The sequence below is a fragment of the Ixodes scapularis genome, unplaced genomic scaffold (assembly GCF_016920785.2).
Source record: "Ixodes scapularis isolate PalLabHiFi unplaced genomic scaffold, ASM1692078v2 PGA_scaffold6__148_contigs__length_123643588, whole genome shotgun sequence".
NCBI classification, from domain to species: Eukaryota; Metazoa; Arthropoda; class Arachnida; order Ixodida; family Ixodidae; genus Ixodes; species Ixodes scapularis.
The window spans coordinates 14,545,337-14,566,536 of record NW_024609881.1 but is presented as its reverse complement, the minus strand read 5'-3'; the positions used below and the strand labels follow the sequence as shown (position 1 = coordinate 14,566,536).

Genomic DNA, 21,200 nt, shown 5'->3' with positions numbered 1-21,200 from the left:
ATACCGGAGTGTCGTTTATAATGACTAGCTCTGGCGGACAGCGCTCGGTCGATTTTGGTCGCTTAGGCCACGAAGCCTTCGACCGTTGTCGGGGGGTGGCGGACAAGACCACCGAAGATTTGGCTCTTAACGCCCCTCATGAGGAAGCGCAACTTCTCGGTGGCTTGCGGGTCGGCGCATGTGCACAGTCGTACGTCTTAAACGAAGCTGGTCACGCTTTCGTTGGATGCTTGAGTCCGCGTCCGGAGCAGGTCCTCCGCCTCCTGTCGCCGGTGTTGGCTCGAGTAGGTCGACTCGACTCGGTGGGGCAGATATCCCACGAATTGAGTGAAGCCTCATTGTTCTCGCACCAGTGACTCGCGGCGTCTTCCAGCGAGAAGTAGAGGTTCTGGAGGAGTTGCTCAGCGTTCGATCCGTTGTGGCGGGCCACGCGCTCGAAGTGTAGGATCCAGACCTCGACGTCTTCATAGAGGTCGCCATTAAAGGGCGTTGGCGATCGAGGGACGACGCGAAGGTAGTTGACGGGTGCGGCGGCAGGGGTCTGCGACGATTGGTTGCTCATCGTCGGCTTCGTCGTCCGGTGGGTGTTCATTGCTGCACAAATGAACGCCGCCTTCGGAGCTTGACAACGCCCCAACCCTCCCAGACCAAGAACGACGACTGCTGACAGATCTTCTCGTCTAGTACACCGAATGTTTCGCTACGTCAACAAGGCTTCGCCAAACAACAATTACGAAACATTGTATTGTTATGGAAGAAGATGCTCTGCATGCCCGCCAGTCGCCGTACCGTGTCTCCATAAAGCAACGGGCAGATCGAAGTCGACAAGCGGTACCGGGAAAACGGTTTCTTCACACCCGAATGATTGTCTGAGTTTGAGATGATACCTTTCGGACTTGGTAAGGCACTAGCCACTTTCCAGCGTGTCATGGACACTGCTGGCGGGTCTGAAATGGCAGAGCTGTCTTGTCTACCTCAACGACGCTCAAGGCTTCGAAATGTTGGCTTTTCACGGCGAATGGAACTTCTTAGGTGACGTTGTAAGCAACGAACGTGTTCCTTGTTACCCCGAGAAAACATACGCGGTGGTCGAAGTTTTAGCCCCGTGGGACATGATACTTGTGAAGGGATTTTACGCAGTGGGCGCCTACTGCAGTCGTTTAGTTAGAGATTTCGCCAATATCTCCGCGCCGCTCACTGACGTAACGAAAGAAGTCATTACGTCCCACTGGGCGAAAGAGCATCAGCGTGCATTCGATGAGCTGAAACAGAGACCCCAGACGCCTCCGATCCTCGGTCATATCGACCAGCATGCAGAGACTGAAGTTCACACGGACGCCAGTAATTCGGGACTTGGCACGGAATGGGTACGAATAGTGGAAGGCACAGAACGAATGATCGCCTATCCAAGTCGGACGTTCCTCAAGGCAGAGAGCAGTTACTACACAACAAAGAAGGAATGCCATGCGGTTGTCAGGGCAATAACCAAGTTTCGTCCCTACAAATTACGGCAGATCTTTCAGAGTGGTCATAGTGCACCCCTTGCTCCGCCGGCTTGCTAACCTGAAGAATCCACCAGGTTATCTTGCCCGATGGATCTCACGACAGCAATAATTCGACATGTTCTTGATGCACAAGTCTGACCTCCAGCACAGGGACGCGGACTGTCTCTCAAGGAACGCCGTCTAGTCAAGTCCCGCCAGCACCGTCGACGACGACAAGGATAGTTTTTCCGGTACAGTGAACGTTGACGATGTAGCGGCACTGCAATGAGACGACCCTGAGCTGCGCGCAGTGATCGAACATTCGGAAGGAGGAAGAAGGAGAGCTCCCCGTGGCCTTCCCGCAAGCCCTGTCAACCTTCCTCAGTCAACAAGGCGTGCTTTACCAAAAGAACCTCGACGGCAACAATTGAGCGTGGCTCTTGGTAAATCCCACCGGTATTCGACATGAATTTTTCAAAGCCTGCCATGACGACCTAAAAACAGTGCATCTTGGCTACAGTTGAACTCTCGCATGAATACGCGAAAAGAACTACTGGCCCAAACTCTCTAAGACCATCCACCAGTACACAAAGTCGTGCTAGGAATGTCAACGTGGCACGACCCTGTGTAAGCAGGATTAAATGGACCTACTCGGGCCATTCCCCACGTCGACGCTGAGAAATCGGTGGATAGTGGGCTCGACGGATTACCTCACCTGATACGACGATACGAAAGACAAAGGAGAAACATTTCCGGCTCAGCTGACTCGGAAGGCTCTTCGGCTCAACCAAACCAGTCTCCGACGAACCACAGCGTACCACCTGCAGACCAACGGGCTCACGGAGCGGCTCAGCAAGGCCCTGGCCTACATGATTTTCATGTACGTCGACATGAAACACAAGACATGGGACGAAGTGTTGCCAGACGTCACGTTTGCTCATACCACGGCAGTTCAAGAGACCACAAGACTAACACCATTTCAGCTGGTGCATGGCAGAAGTGACGACGATGATCGACTCGATGCTGCCCCATGAGCCAGTTGAGGACGGGAGCGTAAACCCCTCTGTAATCTGTCAGCGAGCAGAAGAGGTGCATCAGCTAGCCCGTTAGCGGAATCAAGGCCAGCTACGTGTCGACCCTAGCCATCTAAATCCTGCGCGCATGCTCCGAGCCGTCACTGTAGCTAGGTCGCCCTGCAGAAAAGCGACAATCGGCTGGGCGCTGGGCTTCGCTGTGCCGACACGCCGACGGGGTGGCTTGTAGCTTTAATTAGAATAAGTGTACGAATGTCACTCACCCGTGCGTGGCGACGACATGATGAATCGAATTAGTCTTTTAATATTAAAATGTCATATAACTGCGGTAACTTCTACAGTTTTCGTATTAAGTTACGACGACTGAAAACACTCATGATAGGTATTAGAGACTACCCGATTGCCACAATTATTTATCTTAACCCCTCTTCTAACACAAAATCACTGCTCTGCAACCAGAAATGTTTTAATTTGAAAGCTATTTTTGACGTCTATGGTTAACACACGCATAAAAAAGGTGAAACAGCATTTTACGCCCAGCGCCATCCAAGTGGTGTCTTGAAGGATAAAATAAAAGCGGCACTCTCGTCCTCCCAGCACAATTTGGATAGCCACTTTTCTATCTAAAATGTAAGAGTATAGGTGACGGCCCTGAAGGCTGGCTATTTAGGGAATAATTTGTTTTATTATAAAAGATAGTTCTAAAAAAGTTACACAAGCTAAAGCGACACAAAATGTGACTGACTGACTTCGTGTCAAAAGGTCATAATGAACGAGATAAAATGTATAGTTCGTCTCATTAGACAACTTGCTTTTGGCCTTTGTTTCGAGTTTTAGTTTGTCGGTCTACAGTTAAGTCGTGGTTCCTCCCTTATCATTTTTAATACAAGGCAAACCTTTTGCAAAAACAAACAGTTGCTTTCTGGCTGTAGCAGACCTTGCATTCTACTCAAGGCATCATTTTTCTATATCCAAACACTGTTGAGAAGAATGTTTCTCGATCTTCTTGCACAAGTGTCAAACTTTTTAAACTCTGGTGGCATTTGTTACGTCCCGGCGAAATTTCCGTTGGTCACGTAACCGCAGAAACTGAGCGATGTAGTGGATTGAGATAAGCTTTTTCATATCAGCTTCAGCATGCATTGCCACACTGACGATCAGCTGTGTTGGAGGGTCAGTCCCCCCAGTTTAAAGCATCTGTGAGATGATGAACCACTGCATGCATCGCGTGAAAATGTATTCTCCAATACCGAATGTTCTCTACGGTATTCGCACTTGAATATTTTCACAGTCAAAGAGATGATGTATTCAGCTACGTCGGTCAGAATAGGAGTTTTGGACGACTGCGCTGCTAAACCATAGTCCGTGATGTCAAATGCAAAAACTAGTATACAAAGGAAAACTCCGCTTAGGTGACTCGCATAATAAACCCAAGAAGCAGTTTGAAAACATTTTGGAAGTGGTAACTCGTTCTAAAAATAACTACCATAACTCCTTGTAAAAACAAAACAACAACAACAACAACAGCAGGGAGTTGTTTATTATGTTAGCATCCTTCCAAGCACATTGACAATTCGGAAGTCCAAGAATGCAAGTATAAAACCAAAGTTTGCCTAACCAACACATCTTCGAAGAGCTCGCAACTTGAACTACTTTCTCGAGGAATTGCCTTTATCCAATGAATACGCCGTTGTTCGTCGGTTAGGAAGGAGAGCATGTGAACCTTTCATTCTCCGGCATAATTTTCCCGACACCACGGCACACAACACTTTAAAGCATTGGTCCTCATTTTCGTACACACGAAAACACTAGAGATTCTGGTCGCCAACGGACGCAGTGAATACATAGGCAACCTGCCTCCGCATCTCCAACGGCTTTCTACGATGCCCGATTGCGTATCTGTCTGGATTTGTTCGTCTATAAAATTGCGTCGTCAAGTTGCGTTATCTTCTTTTTTAATATTTTTTTTTTATTTATTCCGTACAAGTCAACGTTACTGAAACACTCAGGTGCGAAACTCACCCTTGAAACACGCACCGCTCGTGTGCAACGAGGCCAAACTAAATACGATAAAAGCACCACGCTCTAGCGACGAGTAAGAACATGAAAGTTGATTTATATAGCTACTGCGAGATAACGCTACCTGCCCTTGCGCGGCTTGACCTGAAGCAATACGTGCAGCCGTGCGGTCCCGGAGTAGCCGCTGCGGGAGAAATGGCGGCGTTGCGATCGCCTTTAGTTCGGTTCTCCAGTACGAATCAGAGCCACTTTTGCAAAGCCCGCTCTATGGCAGTTTCCGAACTGAGTTGTTCTACTATACTTTGTCTCATCCTACGATGAACTAAAGGCCAAAGCCACGGGCCGCCAGGTCCAATCATGTTCCACGGTATACTATGACACACTTACCATTGATTAGGGGTGAACGAATAATGCTCGAATCCAAAAGCGCCGCATCATTTCCATAGCTTCGACGCTGCAAAGAGCCTATATGTCGTGGCTTTCTTTGCAGTGTAAAATTGTTGAGTCACTCGGTGCTCTTCGATTCGAACCACTGGCTACCCGTCCCCTCATCAGTTATCCGAGACGCGGGCACCGATACGTGCATCGAAGCGAAATACCGCACAATTTCTAAGTGGATCGTGATTGGGTCTGGCGGTCCGTAGCTTTTGCCTTTAGTCCATCGTAGCATGAGACGAAGTATAACGTTGGTACAGGTACAACCTACAACAGTGTTCCATCTTTGAAGCTCAGACCGAAGACAACAAAGATAAGTGTGATTTAAAAAAAAAAAAATTAAAAAAGGAAGTGTTTTCCAGGGCCATCCGGAGTGCTTAGTCAGCATCGTCGTAAATGTTCGGAGGTGAAAACCTTCAGTTAGCTCTCCTCGCTTGGCCTAGGAGCAGTGACGTAGCTGACGTAGCAAAAGCAAGCGCGCAGGTTTTAGTTTCAAAAAGGAGTTGCGCCAGCCGTTACAACCTGGTACAACCTCTGCCGACATGACGTTTGTTTTGAAACGGAAGAGAGTGTGGGCGTAGACCCATTCACTACGGCGAGGCCTCAGAGAGAAGCTCTTGAAGCGCTATTTTGGACCCTAGAAAATGTTCCGTCGCCTCGGAGTCCTGAACTACGAGGCGGTTCGAGACGAAACGCGGTAGTCAGGACGCGGCCAGCCGCGGTGCGAGGTGGTGCAAGTCGTGCGTCTCAAGCCGTATTATGCTCGATAGGGCTGAGGCTTATTTTTGGTCCAGTCGATCTCGCAGTTCCTTGATTTCTGGTATTTGGTTTAGCTTTGTGTTCGTTTACTTAATGTTGCACCAGGGCGATGCACTTTTGAAGGGGGGAGTAATGCCGCGTGCGTACATCAGATGTACGTCTGCGGCGTCTTAGATGTACGTCTGCGTACATCTAAAAGATTCTAAAAGATTCGTGTTTATTCTTACCCAGGTGTAAAAGAAGTCCAGCATGACCTTGCGTATTCAGTCTCGCCATTGCTCACTCCCAAACATTCTAGGTTGACTATTTTGGATTCCGAGTGTAGGAGGTAAGGAGCCGACCGCGGTCCCTGCCGTCTCATTCCCTCTCTCGCGCCAGCCAGCTGTCATGCCCACGCACCGTCACTCGCTGTTGCCGCCGTCCACGCTCGGCGCTGCTTTCTCGACGTTTGTTATTCCATTCATTGCTGGATCGAGTTCGCCGATTTAACCCCTGTTTTCAGTTCATTATTCATCGTCTCTTTCTCTTCATCCGTGACAATATATCAAAACTGTGTCGACTCGTCTTCTTGGCAGGGACGAAAATACGTTTGCATGTAAACTGATTTTTGCAATTTAAAACTGAACATAAATTTTGAGAAGGCTACGCCATACGCTTAATTAACTGAGTTCCGTCGTCCTAATGCTTTCGCGGTAATTTAAGAATTTAGAGCATTAATTTTACAAAAGGACGACAGCGTCAAAAAGAAAGAAAAAAGACACCACAGTATCGACATTAACACGAAATTTACCCTTTTCTCGCCACTCTTTGCCGCCACGTGTCAGATCATTCATCCAAGCAAACATGTTTGTGCAAACCGCAAGACTTCTGACAAAAACGAACTCCAAGAAGTTTCGAATTCGCTGATCGACCGATAACGAGAATCGAAGTCGATGAAACACTGGCCCTGCCTCAATTTTTAGCATGGCTGCGCATTTGACTTCATAGTAACAATAGGAAGAGTTTAAAAATCCGTAGCCCACTTAAACATACCTATTCTCTGGGACCAGTTCATCTATTCGTCTCATCTGAAATTTCCGACTGAAAACACTTCCCAACGTTCCGCGTGTTTATCTGACGCCAACAAACGTTGTATTTAAATAATTTGGACTGGAAACTTTCTATCGCTCTTAGTCTAAATTCAAAAATTTCCTGACGGTTGATCACGCTAAAGGGAAAGAATAACAGTTGAAAAACAAAGCGGGGGGGGGGGGGGGGGGGGGGGGCGTCTTGGCAGGTGGCTGTTGGTACGAAGTAACACGTTTTTACCTGCCAACTACAGGATTGTGGATTGTTAATTTTTTTATAATTTAATACGTACTTGTTGAATTATGCATGGGCTTGGAGCCTAGTCAGCCATTACATGACAACGGTAAGGTTGCGATGCTCCCATAGAAATTGCCTTTTAAAGGGGAACTCCGCCGATTTTTCATAATCTTCGATTTCGCTGGAAATTGACAAAATGCATCAATCCCCCTTTGTGAACTACTAGCCAAATTATTTTATAAAAATAAAATTTCCCCTTTAAAGGGTCCCTGCGATGACTCTTTTACTAATTTTTAATTTGCACCGAACCTGAGCGCACTGAACTTAATGAAACTTTTTTTTCTCGAATTAAGCTTTATTTTAAGTTATAGGCAAATTAAAATTACAACAACAAGCAGAAAATAACCTCCTTCATGACGTCCTTGGTAGCTTGAGTGGCCGTGAATTAAAGAAGGGGTAGTGAGCTCAGCGAGCGCTCACGCGACTGCCGCACTCCATGTCCAGGGCCCGAGAGGGCGCCACTAAAGCATGTTTTGGATAGGCTGTATGCAGCGGACAGCCAGAGCGGTTCTTATAGCATTTGCTGCGCGATTAAACACAAATTCGGCATGACACTTCATTGGCCACAAACGACAGTAAACATGGGGTAAAGATCAGTTCAGAATGGGAGCCACTTCGCGCTGCCATACCGCGAAACGGCCAGACCGGCAGACAAAGCTGCTCGGCGAAGGCAATCGGAACGCTCGGAGCCGGTCGGATCCTGCAGTTCCTACGATCGCAGCGCTGCCGCGTACATCCGGGACCTTTCCGTGTCGGTGCATGATCCGACTACTCCTTTCTTGTATGAGCCGCCTTTTCCACCGCTTGGTGGCGGGTATGTCGACGGGTCATTTCTTGTTTCCGTACTTTATAAACTGCATTTGTTTCTTTTCTGATCTAAAATACTGAACAAAAGCTGCTTTTATAAAATATTTGAAATGGTTCGCACCATTTATATTTTGTATTTCGACCAAAAAGAAGCTTTTAGCGGCTCTGACCAGTAGTAAGCCCAGGACCAAAGACGTCACATTTTGCGCGCTTTCGGTACCGCGCAGGTCGCCCTCGTCGGTGGAGGAGGTTTCTGCAGTAGATTGTAAGAACAGTGCCAGGAAACGCTTCTTTTTTTACCCTTGTTTTCGTGGGATACAGAAATAATGCTGTCCCCGACAGCAATGGAGGCCAGCCACGTCAAGGTGTGTTTGCGCCAGCTGTGTGCCAAGAGAACTTGTGCTGCATGAGACACTATCACTTGTGCTCGGAATAGTTTTTAGAATGCTTGAGTACGCGGCTACATACGTTATTGCCGAATGCCGCGTGTTAGTATCCTTCTGCAGCTGGAAGAGCTTCAAGGGCGGCAAGCGCCTACTCAAGCCAACAGCTACCACTACGACATCCGTCCAAAGAAGGGCGCTAATAATAGTGAGGAAAATAGCGCACATTCTAACACTATAGTCGAAATTTGGCGCAGTCAAATTTGTTGTATCTAATGGCTTCACGGATTTCCTTTTTTTTTATCAACAGTATTTGTTTTGGACATCGAATCTAGCTCGGGCTACTCTAAGAGTTCTACTCACGCGGCCGATTTGTTAAAGACCAGAAGTGAAACGTCTAAACAAAGTTCAAGTCAGAGTTTAGACATGACTTTCGACACGCGGCTATTCTTGTCTGGTATTACAGATGGTTAAGAAGCACGTGCTGAGCTCCATTAAGATACGATACAGCTATTGCCTCAATTGTAAAATGGTTGGCATGCAATTGTTTCTCCTAGAAGAGGTGGTGGAAACGTGGTTATTTTACTCTATTCCAGAGAAATGTTATATGGGGCTAAAATTTTTTAAAACCAAAACTCAGTTAAAAAAATAATATTATATAGAATTACGCTGATACCATATGTGCACTGTGGATGAGTGTTTGATCAGGGTGTTGCATTCTACTTCAAGAGTAAAAAGAAAAAAAATATTGCCGCGCGCGCAGCAGGCCAAGTAGGCAGCACGCGCGTGGCCTAACGGTTATCGCGCTTGCTTTCCACGCTGAAAGCCAGGGTTCGACTCCTGGCCGCGGAGGCAAATTTTTGTTGACTCTGTAAAGTAATGTTCTGGTAAATTCGAGAACCATGTTGCTTGTTCGAGGTCGGAATGTTCTACACGCCGAACCTTCTACGCCGATTATTCCAGAAGACCAGGCATGTACTGTCGTAAGCAAAAGTCTGGATAACACGGGAGCGCCGACCGAATTGCATCGCCGCGCTCCCTGACGGCGCGGCGCCTGGTGCCGAGACCCGCGCCATGCGCACGCGCGTCCTTTCTTATCTGCTGGCTCACTCGTTCGCTCGCTTCAACGCGATGCGCTCCTGAGCGATTAAATGGGCGCTAGGTGCCGCCCCGGGAACCAAGATTCCGAGAGCCTCGCTCACTGCTCGGGACGAGCTCGCGTGCTCCGCTGCACGCGCTGTTCGCCCATATCTTTCCCGCGACTCGGCGACGCGTTAAAAACTCTCGCTTATGTTGATGCAGCCGCAATGAATTGTAGAACTTGCTTTCGCGTACTCGAGGCAGCCTTGGGCTTCCTTCCGAGTGATCATGCACGCGCGGTAAAGTGGTGAATGACGAGCAAAAAGAAAACGCCAAATAAGAAAGAAATATTTTTTTCAACCCACCTCCCAAGAAAAAGAAGAAACAAAACGGAAGGAAAAAGAGGCGCTGGTTCAGTTTGGGTGGCTTGTAATTTTTATATTGTTGATAGCGTCAGAACGAATCGAAAAAGCATCACTTTCCTGCAAAATGTTGCAATTCTGTTGGTTAATCGCAAAGCAGAAATGGAACTATTTCCCCCTCTGCAGCCGTGCGCGGCGGCCATGGGAAACGCGCCATGACGGCGACGCGGGGATCGCTGCAGCTCAACGCCTCACGAAGAGCAGTAGAGCGAGAAAGAGTAAACATCCTTGAGGAGAGCGCTCGGAAACCGGTGCATCCTCACGTCGACGTCACTGAGCACGTCATTCGGAGAGTTGAGGGGTGCCGGAAACTTGAATCTTTGCTATTGTTTAAAATTATAATTAGGGAACACAGAATAAATCGCTTTTCTGTTCTTTACTTTAGAAGTGTCGGAGAACAACTCCCATAATTATTTGGCAATTGTCCGTAAATCGTTGCATAGCCGCTTTATTTTATGACTTCCGGTACAAGTCTTTACAGCTGATGTCAAACTGAACATTTTAGGGTCACTTCGCGAACAACCATGCTGAGAATTTGTGGCCAGTACCATGTTTTTTCTCGTTGTTTTCTTGATTTTTGACCCTTTACAACGCGTGCATAATAAATTGAGCAGCAGCTGTTTGCATTGTAGCCGGGGCAAATATAGGGGGAAGCTTAAAAATAACGAATGGAGGGAAGCGATAGTTTTTAACGCGTCGCCGAGTCTCGGCAAAGATATGCGCGAACGGCGCGTGTCGCGGAGCACGCGAGCTCGTCCCGAGCAGTGAGCGAGGCTCTCGGAATCTTGGTTCCCGGGGCGGCACCTAGCGCCCATTTAATCGCTCAAGAGCGCATCGCGTTGAAGCGAGCGAACGAGTGGGCCAGCAGATAAGAAAGGACGCGCGTGCGCATTGCGCGGGTCTCGGCACCAGGCGCCGCGCCGTCAGGGAGCGCGGCGATGCAATTCGGTCGGCGCTCCCGTGTTATCCAGACTTTTGCTCACGACAGTACATAAGGGGCTCCGCGTGGCGAGCCACAGTGAGTCTCGCCCCAGCGTTCGACTCTGCTGCCACGCCGACTTCGACGCCCGCGACGCTCTATTATTATCTTTTATACTATTTTATTTTTGGCACAAGTTCGCCACATTAAACGTTTGTTTCTTCCTTTTTATTTCCTGTTTTTTTGGTCACCACCCGTGACATTTTGGCGCCGTATACGGTTGTGTTTTCCAGCGACTTCGACGAGCACCTTCGACGACTACGAGCTGTTCTCCAAGCCATACGGATCGCCGGACTCACCCTGAAGCCGTCAAAGTGTCGGTTCGCCTATGACGAGCTGAAGTTCCTAGGTCACGTGGTCAGTAACGAAGGCGTTCGCCCCGACCCAGAGAAGACTCGCGCCGTCGCAGCATTTCCAGCGCCGGCAGACAAGAAGGCCGTGCGAAGGTTCCTTGGGCTATGTGCCTACTATCGGTGCTTCGTTCGAGATTTCGCGAGGATTTCCGCACCGCTCACAAGCCTCACGAAGGACGCCGAGAAGTTCGAATGGGCCGAGGAGCAGCAGCAGGCATTCCACGAGCTGAAGCGACGACTGCAGGCGCCTCCTGTTCTTGGACATTTCGACCAGGATGCGGAAACCGAGATTCACACGGACGCAAGTAACGCAGGACTTGGTTCGGTACTGGTTGAAGTACAAGAAGGCACCGAGCGAGTCATCGCCTACGCAAGTCGGACATTGTCCAAGGCGGAGCGAAATTACTCCACGACTGAAAAAGAATGCCTTGCGGTCGTCTGGGCGATCACGAAGTTTCGTCCGTACTTATACGGAAGCCCGTTCTGCATAGTCACGGACCACCATTCGCTCTGCTGGCTTGCGAACATCAAGGACCCGTCAGGACGCCTTGCGCGATGGAGTCTCCGACTACAAGAGTTCAACATGACCGTAGTCTACAAGTCAGGCCGCAAGCACAGCGACACCGACTGCCTGTCCGGAGCTCCCATCGAAACACCTTCCGACAGCAGCGACGACGATGACGACGAGTGTTTCCTGGGCGCAGTGAACAGCGACGACATGGCCCGTCGTCAACGAGACGATCCTGAGCTGCGCGCACTAATAGAGTACCTGGAAGGGCGTGGGAGTGCCATACCACGTGTTTTTTCACAAGCCCTGCCGACCTTCGCCATTAGACAAGGTGTACTCTACAAAGAGAACTTCGGGAACAACAACTCGACGTGGCTGCTGGTAATCCCGATCGACCTTCGGGAGGAGATCTTCCAAGCCTGCCACGACGACCCGACGTCCGGACACCTTGGTTACAGCCGGACACTGGCCCGTATTCGTGAAAAGTATTACTAGCCCAAGCTCCCCAAAACCGTCCACATATACACACGATCATGCCATGAATGCCAGCGACGAAAGAAGCCTCCAACGAAGCCGGCCGGACTCTTGCAGTCCATTCCTCCGCCAATGGCACCCTTCCAACAGATCGGAATGGATCTACTTGGCCCTTTTCCGCCGTCGACGTCGGGAAATCACTGGATCATCGTCGCCACAGATTATCTTACGCGGTACGCCGAAACGAAAGCCCTTCCTTCCGGAACTGCTGTGGAAGTTGCCAAGTTTTTCATTGAATCCGTCGTCCTCCGGCACGGTGCTCCTGAAGTCCTGATCTCAGACCGTGGATCCTCGTTCATGGCCCAGCTGACACAAGAAGTCCTTCGTCTCAGCCACACCTGCCATTGTCGCACTACGGCGTACCACCCTCAGACCAACGGGCTGACGGAAAGACTCAACAAGACCATCGCCGACATGATTTCCATGTACGTCGACGTGGAGCACAAGACATGGGACGAGGTGTTGCCGTATGTCACCTTTGCCTACAATACGGCCGTGCAAGAAACCACCGGGGTTACACCCTTTCAACTGGTTCATGGTCGCAAAGTGACGACAATGGTGGACGCAATATTACCCCACGAACCGGCTGTCGACAGAAGCGACGACGCCCAGGTGGTTGCCCAACGGGCAGAAGAAGTCCGCCAGCTCGCCAGACTCCGGATTCAAGCCCAACAACGTATCGACACTGGCCGCTACAACCTTCGTCGCCGGGACGTCCACTTCCAGCCCGGAGACAGGGTGTGGGTATGGACACCCATCCGCCGCCGTGGTCTCAGCGAGAAACTCCTGAAACGCTACTTTGGACCCTACAAAGGGCTTCGTCGACTCGGTGATCTGAACTACGAGGTGATGCCCGACGGAACACGGACTTCCTCACGCCGCCCTCCACGACCGGAAGTCGTCCACGTCGTGCGACTGAAGCCGTACTACGCTCGATAGGACTGTGGATCTTATGTGTTCCAAATGACTCTTTAGTTTACCGTCCTTTTTATTTGCTTTGTTTTGTTTTTGGGTTGCATCGGGACGATGCACTTTTTTAAAGGAGGGAGTAATGCCGCGCGCGCAGCTGGCCAAGTAGGCAGCGCGCGCGTGGCCTAACGGTTATCGCGCTTGCTTTCCACGCTGAAAGCCAGGGTTCGACTCCTGGCCGCGGAGGCACATTTTTGTTGACTCTGTAAAGTAATGTTCTGGTAAATTCGAGAACCATGTTGCTTGTTCGAGGTCGGAATGTTCTACACGCCGAACCTTCTACGTCGATTATTCCAGAAGACCACGCATGTACATAAGGGGCTCCGCGTGGCGAGCCACAGTGAGTCTCGCCCCAGCGTTCGACTCTGCTGCCACGCCGACTTCGACGCCCGCGACGCTCTATTATTATCTTTTATATTCTTTTATTTTTGGCACAAGTTCGCCACATTAAACGTTTGTTTCTTCCTGTTTATTTCCTGTTTTTTTGGTCACCACCCGTGACAATATGGCTAAATAATGTTTGGGGGTAACTTCGCTACTCCTTTTGAATGAAAATTTTCTAATGCATTTTGGTGTTTTACGCAACATTTCAAGCAAGTAGGCTTCATTTTAAGACGAATAGTGTATTTGTGTATCATATACGCTTTTCATTTGACCTTGATGTATGGCTTGGTGGTTCCGGAGTTTTATTAGGTTGTATTTTGGCGCGATCTTCATGAATAAAAACCTGCCAACTGGCCTACACGAAGAAAGTTCATTATATTACATTCATTTTATTGTTTACGAGAATCACAGCCTGTATGTGTTAGGTCACAGCCCAGCACGTGTATGTTCATCGCTTTGGAAGGCGGTGAGCATACGCATATTTTAAGGGTAGTTAACGTGCTGGGGTTTGCAATAGTAACGTTCCTAAAGAAATTCTAAAACAAATGGCACGTACCTTCAGGCAAGACGAGCGTGTGGGGCACCTGTATCCACATTTCGAGCGTTCTCCGTGCTGCTCGGGCAATTTGTCAAAAAATGCATCGCCTTACTTGCCAACATTTCTTCGTCAGCGTTACTGCGAGCTTGTAATAAAAGGGGAACGGATTTTCTAGAGATTTTACGAAACAAGCTAGCCGCGGCTTGAGCCGCCGGTGATGTCACTTTTTGGTGGCAGGAAAAACTGGGGAAACACTAGGGAGAACGACGTTTCGGTTTCGGCAGGAAACAAAAATAACTTTTTTTGTTTTTTTAATAAACTAGAGTGAAGCTGGGGGAACGAGATAGCCTTTCGGAATCAGGAAGCCATCCGCATTTAGATGATGCCTTTGGATTAGCTAGCTCGAAACATCGGCGGAGTTCCCCTTTAAAGGGATGGTGGACCGACATTTGGATTTCAGCAACCAGTGCAGGCGGGACGTCGCAATCCCTACAACACTACTCGTAAGGCGATATCTCGAATCGGCGACCGTATTTTTAGAAAAAAAGGTCGAGATTGAACGAGGCCAACAAGGCGCGTGACGTCAAGTTATCTCTTTTCCTCCCCTCTTCGTTTCGCCCCCTCAAGGCGGCGAGGCGGAGAAGGCGTGAGGTCGTTCCTTCTCCTTCTCGGAGAAACAAGACGTGAACATATCTGTCAATTGCGCCTCCTTTTTTTGAAAAATACGGTCATCCGTTCGATACATTGTTGTATGAGTGATGTCTTGATGTTAGTAGCATCCCGTTGCAAGCTTTGCCGCCGTGCTTTGTGCAATCAGATTTCGGTTCAGCATTCCTTAAAGGGTTATAAATAGATATACTCGGGGGTTGATTGAAAATCACTTTTTATCTCGGCCATTCCCAGCAAAGTCGTGGACAATAGCGTGATTAAATATGTTTTGAGAGATTGGAAGCAGGAGGCATGTATTCATGGGATATTCTGGTATCGAATATCCTGTTGACATTCCAGACAACGAGAGATAGCTAAAGTAAACAATATCAGAACTTTATTCAGGTAAATAATTTCACAAAACACAGCTATGAAAATGTCCAACACAGCAACACGACATTTATTAACATCAATCTTTTGTATACAGCAATTTTCAATGTGATATATAATCAGATAATTCACTCAACTTTGGTGGCAACTTTTTCAGTGCGACTACACATTAAACGTCAAGGATCAATGCCAAACGTGACAAAACCTCGCGAACTACACGAAAAGTCAGGGTGTTGGAAAGATTTCTTCATTTATCAACTCCATATTCAACACGTGTGTTGCACAAAATGATCCAAAATAAGTTTCTGCGTATATGATAAATATGTTCAAAGCGTCAGATTAGTGTTACACAAAACTTCAGCGTCTCTCATGGTGGGTAGCATCAGGTCGACAAAACGCTCTCCAGAAAATATGATTCTGAACACCCTTCCAGAGCTTTTGACCTTGATTCGAAATAACACCTGTGTCTGTGAAAAAAATGCTATGCACAAAAACACCCAGTGAATAAAACATGCCCCTGAATCCCCATTTGTTTAGAATCCTCTTTATCATCGATTATGACACATTTTCAGAATTTCGTTAACAAGATCTCGACCACACAAAGTAACGCGCAGAAGTGAGAACAATTTTCCGTCGAAGAGAGAATATAGCTTATACTCAAATTGGAGGCAACGATTGTTCATTATAAAATAGAGGAACGGATTGAACCTTAGGACATATCGGGATTTCAACGTTCAGTTTACTGGGAAAATAAGTACGTTATGAATCTTCGTCGAATATCTCCTACAATCAGTTCTTTCGTTTTTTTTATGAAATATTATTTTCTTAGTTAGTGCCTCATTGCGCAATGAATTCTAAATAAAAATAAACTTTTAATAAAAAAAAAAACAGTTTGACGGCACATTCTAAAGAAATATGAGTTTTTAAATAAAACATTGTCAGGTTCACAGTATATTCTAATTCATTATCAAATTTTATATAGAAAAGAAAAAAATTTGGTCTACAAATTGTGTATAGAGTCCTTCTCACGATCGATAAATAGTTGTGCCGAGCGAATCCTCGTTCAGGGTTTCTATAGGCTGATAGTTCGTGTCCGTCAATATTTCGAGAACTTTAAAATCTTAATTTAAAAATTATAAAATTGTTGAAAACCATAACGCAAATACAAATAATACAAATGCGACGAATTACGAGTAAAAGTTACGAGTTTAAAGTTCTGAAAAAAAAAACTAGCGAGTGAATAAAACTTTCTCTGCTCATTTTAAAGTGTTTCGACCATTGAAGTTCTATAATTCGGTTAAAAGATAAACGATATCTGGATTACCAATTTTATAAATGTCCCTTTAGTTTCTTTCGAGGACGCGATTATTATCTTTTTTTCGTAAGGCGTGGGACTGGTATCACATATTTTGAATGTTGTTTGGGTTTCATCCTCGCGTTATTCGTGCGATTGGGGCATTTCACACGCAATAAGATCACCTCACAAATAAACACAAGAACTGAGAAGGACATACCCAAGACCCAAGCCAGAAAGAACGGTCTCAGATCGTCGAAATTCAAGATAAATTCTTGGGTATGTTCCAAATTATTTTCGTGAAAAAATATGCTTTTGAACTCGGCTAGGGCAGCGTATCTTTCGTATAAACCCGCCTCAATCGCCCGACTCAACGATGCACCAAAGTCCTGACGGTAAACCGAAGATGACCTCATTCCTGGCCCTACGGGGTAGGAGAACACGACGCCTTGGGTCTCGACATAGTTTCTTCCGAGAAGCTCTCGCCTCAATGCCTCGCTGGGACCTGTTCGCGAGTTGTAGGTGAAAAGGGTGTCCCTTCCGTCAGCGTCGATTTTAATCGAGCGAGGACTACTTCGAGCCGAGTTCGAGGTTTGGTAGCATTGACCAAGACTCCGGATTAGGTTATTTTTTCCGAAGATGATTTGCGGTCCAAGTGCAGCAAGGACGCCTGGACTTTCAAGGAAGCACAGGCGATGTCCAGTTCCAACAAGGTGCTCAATTGAGACAAAATGGGTGGCTTCTCCATCGAGCGGGAGATCGTTCAAGAGCGAAGTGAGACGGCCTTTGAATGCTGTCGACATCACGACGAACATTAATGCCATTATGCCGTACAACAATCGTAACGAAGACGTGATCAGCAGGCTGCTGTGGAGCTGAGTGCTCTGCTGAAAGAATGCCGCCACCATCGGAAATACAAAGACGGCAATAATCACATCCCGCTTAAGCGTTAACTTCGCAGTTAGGCCATACATCAAGACTAACAATAAGCAAGACGCCAGAAGTCCAACCCATACCTCCGGACAAAATGGCAAGATAAATATTGTTTCCTTGAGTACCTGCTCACGCTTGCGAACATAAAATGAAAAACCTGCCGATGCGAAATGATGAAGTGGGTCAAAGAAGCCACTGCTGTCTCTGTCTGCACGATTGTTCAAACCATCTATAAATGTGCTGAAATATGCCTCGCAAGAGTGGAAGTTTTTGTCAAATCTAACCGAAGCGTTGCGGTGCACCAACAGCTGTGATGTAACGTTGATACTCGGATGCTGGCAGGCGTAAGCCCCTGCACATGCGATGCGTATTGAACTCCCATTAAGCGCCCGCTGCCGTTCTAACCTACTTTTCGTAAGAGTTTGGTATTCGATTATTTCCCTTTTGAACTCGCTAGTCAAAGTGAGACTGCCGTTGTCGAAGCTCAGTAAGTACCTACCGCTGGCTCTAGGGTACGGTGGGTGAAACGGTAATCCTAAAAAAAATTGATCACCTTTCGAGGAACGTTTGCGGTGTTCCGCTACGATGAAAGCAGACATGAAATAATTTGTCTGAAGGCTAGGCCATAGGTTATTAATATCGTATTTTCCACATATGAAGTAAACTATTTGAAAAAACGACCTCCTAAATGTGTAGCATATCTTTCTCTTGCAGTGCCTTAAGTGCATCTCGCCGTCAGTCCAGAACGTCACCGGTTTCTCGGTGGAGTCCAGGAAAGCCTTGAACAGCGCAGTGTTGTCCTTGAGGCAGTCTGCAGGCACAAAGACATCCATGAAGCCGTTCCCCGATTCAAATAAGGGGATGATCTCGTTGAGTATGTCTTTAAACATCTTGAGGCCACTGTCTTCGTACTTCAAAGTGTCAGAGATCGCCGCTTTTTCCAAAATTAGAAGCAACAACAAGGTTTCTTGTAATAATGACAACATTTCTGGCAGCCCTTGGGATTTATATGTAACCCAAGGTCTCTATTATATGTCGTAACTCCGAACAAACAAATTTTTGTTTTTCTCAGAGACTTCTAACAATCGTTCTTGCAGACAGTTCTGAACCAAAATAACGTACTGGCAGGCGGAGCCGGCAGTCTAGGTGTATGTCCTACTCTATCCGAACGAGGAGCTTATAATGGGACCAGAGAGTAGGATCGTTGAAGGCTATCAGTCTGTCGCTGTGTCAATGTGTTTGCTTTCTTCACCTAAGGTCCTAATGTAATTGCAGCAGTATACCGAAACCCTAAAATTATTCTACTACTAAAATTAGTCACGCCATATTACTGTGGATGTATTCAAAATGGTATACAAGAAAGTGTTGCAGTTTGCATATTCTAAATTAGCTGTAAACATATGCGCGCTGTCCTATTTCCTGTACAAACGAGATAACGTTTTTTTTATTATAATACTAGAGTAGTGATCATGCATTTAATATGCTGAGTAGTAGATTTGATGTTTTGACCAAATTTATTGGCAAGTATCGCTGCACTTTGTTTATATTAAAAACACTTTTTTAGAGCGCAGCTCTTAGGGGCCCGTTTCCAGCCTGAGCGGCGTCGCCGTTGGCGTCGGCGTCGCCGTTGGCGTCGGCGTCGCCGTCGGCGTCGGCGTCGGCGTCGGCGTAACCGCGCCCCTCCCTCTCCTCCTCCTCCCTTTCCTTCTCCCCCTCCTCCTCCCCTCCTCCTCCTCCCCCCCCCTCTTCCTCCTCCCCCTACTTCTCCTCCTCCTCCCCTCATTGTCCGGCTTGAGCGGCAAGGAGGAAAGCAGTACGAAGGTGGAGGAGGGGGGGGAGGAGAGACGAGGAGGCGGAGGCGAGGGGAGGGGAGGAGCTTGAAGGACGAGGAGGTGGTAAAGGACAGGGAGGGGGAGCAGGAGGGGAGGAGGACTAGCAGGCATGATCACGAGGGAGGAGGAGGAATATACCCTCCACTCCTCCTCCTCAAGAGCTGCGCTCCAATTCGGCGTTACAGGAAGTTGTAAACGGCTTTCACTTTTTTAAATCAATATTTTGTTCCCAAATGAGGTCAGAATAATTTTTGTTCTTTCTGTAAACGTCGAAGTTGATTTTTAAGCTATTTTATTGTACTGTGTTAACCTAGCCTTCTTTATTTGAAAGACTGCTTAAAGGCCGATTCACACATACAGCGGAGCGCTAAGTTAGCGCTACGTGAGTGCTTGAAGGAGCGCTCATGTGGCGCTTTTTAGCGCGTGAAGTAGCGCTCGGTTAGCGCTTCAGTAGCGCTCTGTTAGCGCTTCAGAAGCTCTCTGTTAGCACTTCAGAAGCGCTTTGCTAGCGCTCTGTTAGCGCTACAGAAGCGCTTTGTTAACGCTATCACGCTCCTTGTGCCGTGCTTGCTGCTGCGGAACAGCGCGTGCACGGTGATTCCGTTGTTGTTGTTTTTCCTTTGGCACTGAAAGAAGAGGAAGTAAAAGAATCGCTCTCCAGGCAAAGGGTCGGGCAGGCGATCCAGAGTCATGGACTCTGAGCGACTAATTGATTCGGTATGACCTCATCCCTTCCTATTCGATATGCGTGACCCTGGTTTCAACGACCCACAGTTAAAAATAATCGCCTTCAAAAGAGCTCTGTGTCTCGGTCCCTCAGAGGAACAAGGTTTGCCGGGTACCCGTCGGCATCTCGGTGGCGAAAGATTTCGCGCACCCAGGAGGCTCTTCTGAGCGTTAAGCCGCCTACACACACTGCACTAATTATGTATGTAAGAGCATTTGTCGCGTTTCTATTTCAGCGTCACACATGTCCGCCATGATGCTGCTGATGCACCCAACCACGGGAAACGTAACCAGAGCGCACGCGCTTATCCGGAGCAGTAACCGCGGTACGAGAAGCGCTAACAAGGTGCTACTGAAGCGCTAAAGGCCCGTTCACACTCTTGCGACCTCTTAAAACTGGGTTCCTTAAAACTTCTTACAACGAGAGGACACACTGGCGCCATCTATTGGGCAGCAGTGTAAACTTGGCGGTCCGGAATTTTACTATTTTTCTTGCGCATTATCCTTTCTTTCTTGGCTCGAAAAACTTTTGTGAACGCTATAAACGAGCCTTTCTTATAGGTATTACGCACGTTTGACCTCGGAAATCCCGCGAAACCTCGCTCTTGTGAAATGCAGTTCCAGGGTCACCGCATAGATGGCGCCAGAACGCCATTGTGTTTCCTCGTCCTAAGAACTTTTAAGAAGTTTTAACAGATCTCGTCTCTCTCGGTCGTACTCGGTTGCAAGAGTGTGAACGGGCCTTAACAAAGCGCTACTGAAGCGCTAAAAAAGCGCAACATAAGCGCTAATCGCGCGCTATATTAGAACTAATGTCACGCGCCAGGAAGCGCCACATGAGGCACCTTGGAGCGCTCACGCAGCGCTAACTTAGCGCTCCGCTGTATATGTGAACAGGCCTTAAAGAGGCACTGACACATCAAAATTATATATATTTTTTATTCACCGAAACGATTGAAAACGATGCCAGAACATTACCCTCAAGATTAGAAATTTGAGAATTCAGTATTTGTGAAGTAAAAAAACAATTTCCAAATGCCGAATTCGAAGTTCCCGCGCGATCCGCGCCGGTGCCTTGACGTCAAATATTACGGAGTCCTGAGAGTCCACTTTCTTTCACGACTCACTGCTGTTGCCATGGCGACCCAAAGCGAGGAGGAAAGGAGCGAGAGCCGGCGGACCGGTTTTGAAAGGTGTCGCCTGTTTTCCGTGGGAGGATACAAATCCAGGAGACGGCACCACAACGGACTCCGATTTTTTGTATTTCAAAAAGAAGGGCCGTAGTGCGTTCGGAATTCCGTTAAAAAACATGTTTTATGATTGC

At 47.7% G+C, this 21,200-nt stretch overlaps 1 pseudogene; it reads right to left on the bottom strand.

The window, feature by feature from the left end:
* The window catches only part of LOC120844188, a 61,789-nt pseudogene extending 43,581 nt beyond the window's left edge, over positions 1-18,208 (bottom strand).
* Between the last annotated feature and the right edge of the window lie 2,992 nt (positions 18,209-21,200).